The following is an 8261-nucleotide window of genomic DNA, read 5'->3' as shown; positions in this document are numbered from 1 at the left end:
TTGCATTTGGTTGCCTTGGTCTCTTTTAATATTGAATAGACACACACACACACACACACACACACACACACACAAACACTTTTTTTTTTCTTGTTATGTTGTTGGTTTTTCCCAGAGTTTGGACCAGTTTCCAGTAGAATGTCCCACATTTGGGATTTGTCTGATTGTTTCCTCATGGTGTTTAGTTTGTTCCACTAACCCTGTTTCGCCTGTAAAATGGAAATTGAGTCTGAAGTTTTGAGTAGGTTGAAGTTAAGCATTTTTGGAAAGAACATTTCCCTAGTGATACTGTGAACTTTATATTGCATCACATTTGGAGGTGCCTAATGTTAGATGGTCCCACTATTATGATGCTGAGTTTGGCCACCTGGTCAAGGACCTAACTGCCAGATCTTTCCTTCTAAAGGTAATCTGGGCAGTGAAACTTTGCCACCATGCAAATACTCTGTTTCCCAGCTATCTCTCACCAGCCATGGGTGATCCTTGCCTGCAGTCAAGTATTACATTGGGGGGGGGAGGGCAGATTTTATTTGAAATGAAAGAGGAAGTCACTAAAGGGTTTTGATCAGGAAGACATACTTTTTAAAAAGATTTTTAAAAGATCACTTCACTGGCTATGGACAGAAAGAATGTAGGGAAGGGGCTGGAGGGAAAACAGGGAGGGGCGCCTGGGTGGCTCAGTTGGTTAAGCGACTGCCCCACGGCTCAGGTCATGATCCTGGAGTCCCGGCATCGAGTTCCACATCGGGCTCCCTGCTCGGCAGGGAGTCGGCTTCTTCCTCTGACCCTCTTCCCTCTCGTGCTCGCTCTCATTCTCTCTCTCTCAATTGTGAAGATGGAGCTCACCCAGTCACTATAAGAGTGGAATTAGAGTGTATGGAAAGGAAAGAAGTTAAAAATAACTCCTAGAGGGCGCCTGGATGGCTCAGTCGTTAAGCGTCTGCCTTCGGCTCAGGTCATGATCCCGGGGTCCTGGGATCGAGCCCCGCATCGGGCTCCCTGCTCAGCGGGAAGCCTGCTTCTCCCTCTCCCACTCCCCCTGCTTGTGTTCCTTCTCTCGCTATGTCTCTCTCTGTCAAATAAATAAAATCTTTAAAAATAAATAAATAAATAAAAATAATAAAAATAACTCCTAGGGTCACCTGGGTCAGTTGAGCATCCAACTCTTGGTTTGGGCTCAGGTCATGATCTCGGGTCATGGGATCAAGCCCCACATCAGGCTCCGTGTTCAGTGCAGAGTGCGCTTCGAATTCTTTCCCTCTTCTCCCTCCTCCCCTGCCCCTCCCCTCTGCACTCTCTCTCTCAAATAAATAATAAAATCTTAAAAAGAAAAAATTCCGGGGGGGGGGGGGCGGCGCCTGCCTGGCTCAGTTGCTAGAGCATGCGATTCTTTTTTTAAGATTTTATTTATTTGAGAGAGAGAGAGACATAGCGAGAGAAGGAACACAAGCAGGGGGAGTGGGAGAGGGAGAAGCAGGCTTCCCGCCAAGCAGGGAGCCCAATGTGGGACTTGATCACTCGATCCCAGGACCCTGGGATCATGACCTGAGCCAAAGGCAGACACTTAACGACTGAGCCACCCAGGTGCCCAGATGCCATGAGATTCTGAATCTTCGGGTTTTGAGTTCAAGCCCCACCTTAGGTACAGAGCTTGCTTAAAAAGCAAAAACAAAACAAAACAAAACAAAAAACTCCTAGAGGATATTAAGGAGACAAATAAATGCAACATGGGATCCTGGATTAGATCATGAACCAGAAAAAGAACATTCGTGGAAAATTGTTGAAATTCAAGTAAAGTTTGTGGAATTATTGGTTAATAGTATTATATTTCCTAACAAACAATTGTACTATGGTTATGGAAGAAGGCGACTTTTGCAGAAGCTGGGTGAAGGATATATGGGAACTCTGCTATGTTCGCAACTTTTCTGTAAGTCTGAAATTAGTTCAAAATGCCAAGTTTAAAGAAGATTTTAACATTAGCTTGTTATTAAATCCAAGGATGAAGTCCCAATCTACGTCTCCACGCAATGCAGATGCTCGCCACAGTGTTGCTGCCACTCACTGATGCCAGAACTCTTTGCCAATAACTGGAATTAGAAAATATTGTTAAAAAGAAAGAAAACTTTATCAGCATCTTTCTTTACTATCTTATCAATATGTTCGTCTTGAAAGCATCTATTCCAATGTGGCATAGGTCCAACTCTCTAGCTCTGACTTGCAGATTCAAGCTCTCCTGTATTTGCTAAGGGTAGAAAGAAAGTTTTCTTCACTTATTTTTACTTTTTTAAGATTTTATTTATTTATTTGAGAGAGAGAGAGAGAGAGAGCACGAGCGGGAGGGAGGGACAGAGGGAGAGGGAGAAGCAGGCTTCCCGTTGAGTAGGGAGCCTAACAAGGAGCTGTATCCCAAGTCCATGACCTGAGCCGAAGGCAGACGCTTAACCGACTGAGCCACCCAGGCGCCCAGCAAGTTTTCTTTTACAGTGTTCTCCTGGGGCGCCTGGGTGGTTCAGAGGGTTAAGTGTCTGCCTTCGGCTTGGGTCATGATCCCCGGGGTCCTGGGATCCAGCCCCGCATCGGGCTCCCTGCTCAATGGGGAGCCTGCTTCTCCCTCTCCCTCTGCTGCTCCCCCTGCTTGTGTGCTCTCTCTCTCTGTCAAATAAATAAAATCTTTAAAAGAAAAAAGATATTAAGATAGCACAACTTATGACACAATTGTCTCCTGATGGCAAAAAAAAGTTAAGCATCCACTTATCACACAACCCAGCAAGCCCATTCTTAGCTAATAATTCGAGAGACCTGAAAACATGTTCACACAAAACCAGATACATGGATTTTTATTACAGCTTTATTCATAATCGCCAAAAAACGAAATAGAACTCAAACGAATGGAATAACAAATGAGCATCCGTCCATGGCTTGGAATAGTTCTGACTGATCGATACAATAGGAATGAATCTTCGATGCATTATGCTAAGCAACAGAAGCCAGATTCCCGAGGCTCTGGACTGTATGATTTCATTTATTTGACATTCTAGAAAAAGCAAAACTGTAGGGATGGGGCAGGGGGGAGAAAACAGAGCAGTGGTTTCCAGGAGCTGGAAGTAGGGAAGCAGTTGACTACAAAGGGCAGGGCTGGAGGCAACGTTCAAGGAGTGCTAGCACTTTCCTGTGTTTTGATTTGTACTGGCAGTTACTTGACCCTGTAGATGTTGGCCATGAAGAGTAAATTTTATTGTATGTCAACTCAACCTCTGTAAAGTTGACGGAACAAAAAAGATGGCTACCCCAAATGTTCATTAATTACAGACAGAAAATAATAACTTTACAGTGGAGAAACCCAGCAGATACTACCCTAACCAAGTGATCCAAGTTGCCATCACCTGCAGTAAGACATATCATGTGCCTCCAATATGTTATGATGAGAAGGGAATTTCAATTCTGTGGTATCCCCCCCCAAAAAAAAACCCCTCTATAAACTCTATCCAGTCACGATAGAACACCAGATAAACAAATGGAGAGGCAGGCAACAACATAAATGACCAGTATTCTTCAAAAATTTTGAGGTCGTGGGATGCCTGGGTGGCTCAGTTAAATGGCTGCCTTCTGCTAGGGGGTCATGATCCTGGGGTCCTGGGATCGAGCCCCATGATGGGCTCCCTGCTCAGCAGGGAGTCTGCTTCTCCCTTCCCTCTGCTTCTCCCTGCAAATCGCATGCACGCGCTCTCTCTCTCAAATAAAATCTTTATTTTTTAAAATATTTCATTTATTTATTTGACAGAGAGAGAGAGAGAGACAGTGAGAGAAGGAACACAAGCAGGGGGAGAGGGAGAGGGAGAAGCAGGCTTCCCGCCGAGCAGGGAGCCCAATGCAGGGCTCGATCCCAGGACCCTGGGGTCACAACCCGAGCTGAAGGCAGACACTTAACGACTGAGCCACCCAGGCGCCCCTCAAATAAATAAAATCTTAAAAAAAATAAAGTAACAAACGAAGATGTTATTATAAGGTGGGAATGAAGGGAATGGTACGGAGGAATGGAAGAATCTGTTTATTTCCTATTGCTGCTGTAACAAATTAGGACAAATTTAGTGGCTTAAAATAATGCATATTTATTCTCATTCTGTTCTGGTGGCCAGTGGCCTACGGCAGAGCTGTGTTCCTCCTGGAGGGAGGCTCCAGGAGAGAATTCGTTTCCTTGCTTGCCTTTTCCAGCTTGGGGAAGCAGAGGGTACACTGATGAGGGACATGCAGCAGGGTTGCAGGCGGGGCTGGGATGTAGGGTCCAGCACCCCCCCCAAGTCCCCCCTGCCCCCCACCCCGCAGGGAGGCACAGAGTAGATGAGAGAAGGATTTACCAGGGTTAGAGTTTGACTACAACAGTGCCCTGGAGGGGGTCATAGTCAAGGGAGTTTTAAGATATGGGAAAGTGGGGCACCTGGGTTGGCTCAATCGGTTGAGCGTCTGCCTTCAGCTTGGGTCATGATCTCAGGGTTCTGGGATCGAGTCCCGCATCAGGCTCCCTGCTCAGTGGGGAGTCTGCTTCTCCCTCTCCTTCTGCCCCTCCCGCCTGCTCATGCTCTCTCTCTCGCTCTCTCTCAAATAAATAAATAAACATTTAAAAAAATCTAAAAAAGATACAGGAAAGTGAGGAATTTTTTTAAAAGATATTATTTATTTATTTGAGAGAGCTAGAGCATGAGCAGGGTGGAGGGGCAGAGGGAGAGGGAGAAGCAGGCTCCCAGCTGAGCAGGGAGACTCGATCCCAGGACCCTGGAATCATGACCTGAGTCGAAGGCAGACGCTTAACCGACTGAGCCACCCAGGTGCCCCAAAGGGAGATATTTTATTGGTGTCCCATGGAATAGTGGCAGCAGGGGAAAGAGGGAAGGGAGGGCAAGGTGGGGGGAGCCAGAGGTAATGAAAGGGTAACAGGATCAATGCATTGTTGGTGGGCAGGCTTGAAAGTTTTTCAATGCAGTTGATGGGGAAAGGGAGCATGGTATGATAAAAACAAAGTTCGGAGGGAATGTCATTACTGGTAAATGACAAGGACAAAGGTATGACCATGAAAGCAGGTGGTACGACTGAGTGACAGATAAGGGGTGCAGAGCTTCTTTGGGGGTTAACAAAAATGTCCTCAAGTTGTGATGGATGCACAACTCTTACGAATACATGAAAAGCCCGCTGTGTCATACAGGTTGAATGGTTGAATTGTACGGTATGTGAATTGTAGCTTCATAAAACGTTGAAAGAAAGAAAGAAAGAAAGAAAGAGAGAGAGAGAGAGAGAAAGAGAGAAAGAAAGAGAAAGAGAGAGAGAGAAAGAGAAAGAAAGAGAAAGAAAGAAAAGAAAGAGAGAGAGAGAAAGAAAGAGAAAGAAAGAAAGAGAGAAAGGAAGAAAGGAAGGAAGAAAGAAAAAGAAAGGAAGAAAAAGAAAGGAAGAAAGGAAGAAAGAAAGAAAGGAAGAAAGAAAGAAGGAAGGAAGGAAGAAAAGAAAAAAAGAAAGGAAGGAAGGAAAGAAGAAAGAAAGAAAGAAAGAAGAAAGAAAGAAAGAAAAAAGAAGGAAGGAAGGAAGGAAGGGAGAGAGAGAGAGAAAGAAAGAAAAGAAAGAAAAAGAAAGAAAGAAAGAAAGGAGATAGATGGCTGGGGTAGGGCAGCGAGCAAGATCGATGGAAATGATGGGCTCGGGAGTACCAAGAGGCCCTGTTTGGGTTATCTATTGCCACAGTGTTTGTAACAAACCACCCAAAGTCTGCATGGCTGAAAACAACAAAGATAACTTATTTCGGTTCCTCGTCTGCAATCCGGGCAGGGATTGGAGGGGACTCAGAGGAGGGCTCATCTCTGCTCCAGGAGCATCAGCAGGATGCTCCGGATGGGGCAGGAGGATGTGCTCCTTCAGATCGTCGCTCACAAGGTTGATGCTAGTGAACAGGTGTGAGTTTAGCCAGGGCCGAGGGCCAGTAACCTAGGGTCCTCTCCCCATGAACCTCACCACCTGGCCTGTGCAAGTGTCTCAAGGAAAAGAGTGGGGCCGAAAGTTGCCTTTCATGACCCAACCTCGCAAATCATATGGTGTTCCTTCCAAGGTGGTCAGTTAGTTGGGGGAGTCACCAAAACCTGGGGACATGGTCTCCACGAGATAGGGAGTGGCAAGATTCAGGATTACCATGTAGGACAAGAAATGGGTTCCTTTTTGGAAAAGACAATCCAGTTACAAGTCAGGTTTGAGTAGGATCATCTGTGGGGATAATGAAATCACTAAGGATTAGGACAGTAGCTTTAGAGTGAGGGATAGGGAGCCAGGATCTAAAATCTTCCATGAGGGGCGCCTGGGTGGCTCAGTTGGTTGGGCGACTGCCTTCGGCTCAGGTCATGATCCTGGAGTCCCGGGATCGAGTCCCGCATCGGGCTCCCTGATCAGCAGGGAGTCTGCTTCTCCCTCTGACCCTCTTCCCTCTCGTGCTCTCTGTCTCTCATTCTCTCTCTCTCAAATAAATAAAAATAAAAATAAATCTTTATAAAATCTTCCATGAAAGAGCAGGAGTGGCCAGGGAGAAAGGGATAAGTTCAGTATGGGAGCATGGGAAGTGTCCATGGATAGCTTGAGCTTCAAAGGAGCCGAGGGAGGGGGCGCCTGGCTGGCTCGGTAGAGCATGCAACTCTTGACCTCTGGGTTGTGAGTTCAAGCCCCACATTGGGCGTAGAGCTTAAAAAAAAAAAAAAAGTCAGAGGAGCTGAGGGAGGAAGAATGGATGGTCTGGAAACAGCAAGGAGAAAAAAAAAGAAAGAAAGAAAAAAACGGAAAGAAGGCACACCCATTGCAGGTAGGAGGGTGTAAGTCGGCGGCAGGAAGACAGGGACCAGTTCACACAGAGTTCAGAGACCCACAAAGATAGGGGTCTCTCTGTGGGCTCTGAAAATGACATAAACATAGACACACACAAAGGGAGGATAGAGACCCGGAGAGAGGGACCCAGAAATCCAGAGGGTTGGTGACAGAGCTTCCCAGAAATTGCAGACAGAAGAGAAAGGGCGCCAGCATTCCCAGGGAGTCATAACCTTCGTGTTTCTCTGCACTTGCCCAGCAGAGGGCGCTCGGGACCCCCCCACTCCCCTGAGCCCCGGTAACCAATCCCCACCACTTCCCCCCAAGCCCATCAGATGGGGCTATTTTTACGCGGGTGTCATAGGACACCGGTGGCTGGAAGGCCATCGTCTGTCTGTCCTTTAGTCCCTTCGAGTGACCCTGCGTCATCTCCCCAGCCCACCCTCCACCTGTTCCTGGCGGGCCCGGCCTCCTTCTGCTCTACCCAGGGCTACAGCTCAGGCTTCACTGGGTCTCCGAATGTCTGACCTAGAATACAGGTGGAGACCTTGGCGAGGAACGGGGTGTGGGGCGCACGTGATCATGGCTTGCAGCTGCTGGAGCATCTCCAGGACGGGGCAAGCACCAGGGCAGTGGCAGAGGCGACCTACAGTTGTGGTCAGAAAGAGAGTCAGAGATACGACTCCAGAGACCCTGAGTCCTCCGGAGACCCTGAGACAGAAACTCGCAATACTTCAGGAATACAGGGAAAGAGACCCAAGGGGAGCCCCAGGGAAACCCAGAGACAGGGACACAGAGGGCTAAGAGATAATGAGAAGAGATCCCGGCAGAGGGGAGAGACAGAGACCAAGGGAGACAGAGATAAATGGAGACACGCCCCTAAGAAACGAGAGTCAAAGACGGAGATCCAGAGAGACCAAGACACAGACAACTGACAGAGACCTCCAAATACAGAGTCCTCTAGAACGGCAAAACTCGGGGATAACTGAGCCATAGAGATACTCAAAGATACATCCCTTGACAGAGACTCGAAGACACAGCCAGCCGTAGAGACGTACAAGATAACGAGAAAGACGTGGAAGTCTGTGACTCCAACAGAGGGGCTCAGATATTCGTAAAAAAGAGACGAGAGAGACACACACACGGAAACCCGGAGAGACGCGGCACAGAGGGAAAGGGGACCCGAGAGCCGGATGGGCGCGGGGATCGGCGGCTGGGGGGAAGGGGCGGGCACCCCGGCAGAGGGCGCGCGGCCGCCCTCTGCCCCGCCGGGGTCAGGCGCCCCCTCCCCCGCGCCCTGGCCGCACGGCCGGGCTATTTTTACGCGTGGACACCGGACACCAGGCTGGGGCGGCGGCGGCGGCGGCCGAGGCGGGGCCGGGCCGGGCCGGCCGGGTCGGGCGTCGGGGCCACACGTCCGTCCGCGGGTCGCC

Source organism: Eumetopias jubatus, unplaced genomic scaffold, assembly GCF_037043125.1.
Source record: "Eumetopias jubatus isolate StellerSeaLion01/CBP00866 unplaced genomic scaffold, mEumJub1_p1.0 scaffold_10, whole genome shotgun sequence".
NCBI classification, from domain to species: Eukaryota; Metazoa; Chordata; class Mammalia; order Carnivora; family Otariidae; genus Eumetopias; species Eumetopias jubatus.
The sequence above is the reverse complement of the archived record's forward strand: the minus strand, read 5'-3'. Positions refer to the sequence as shown.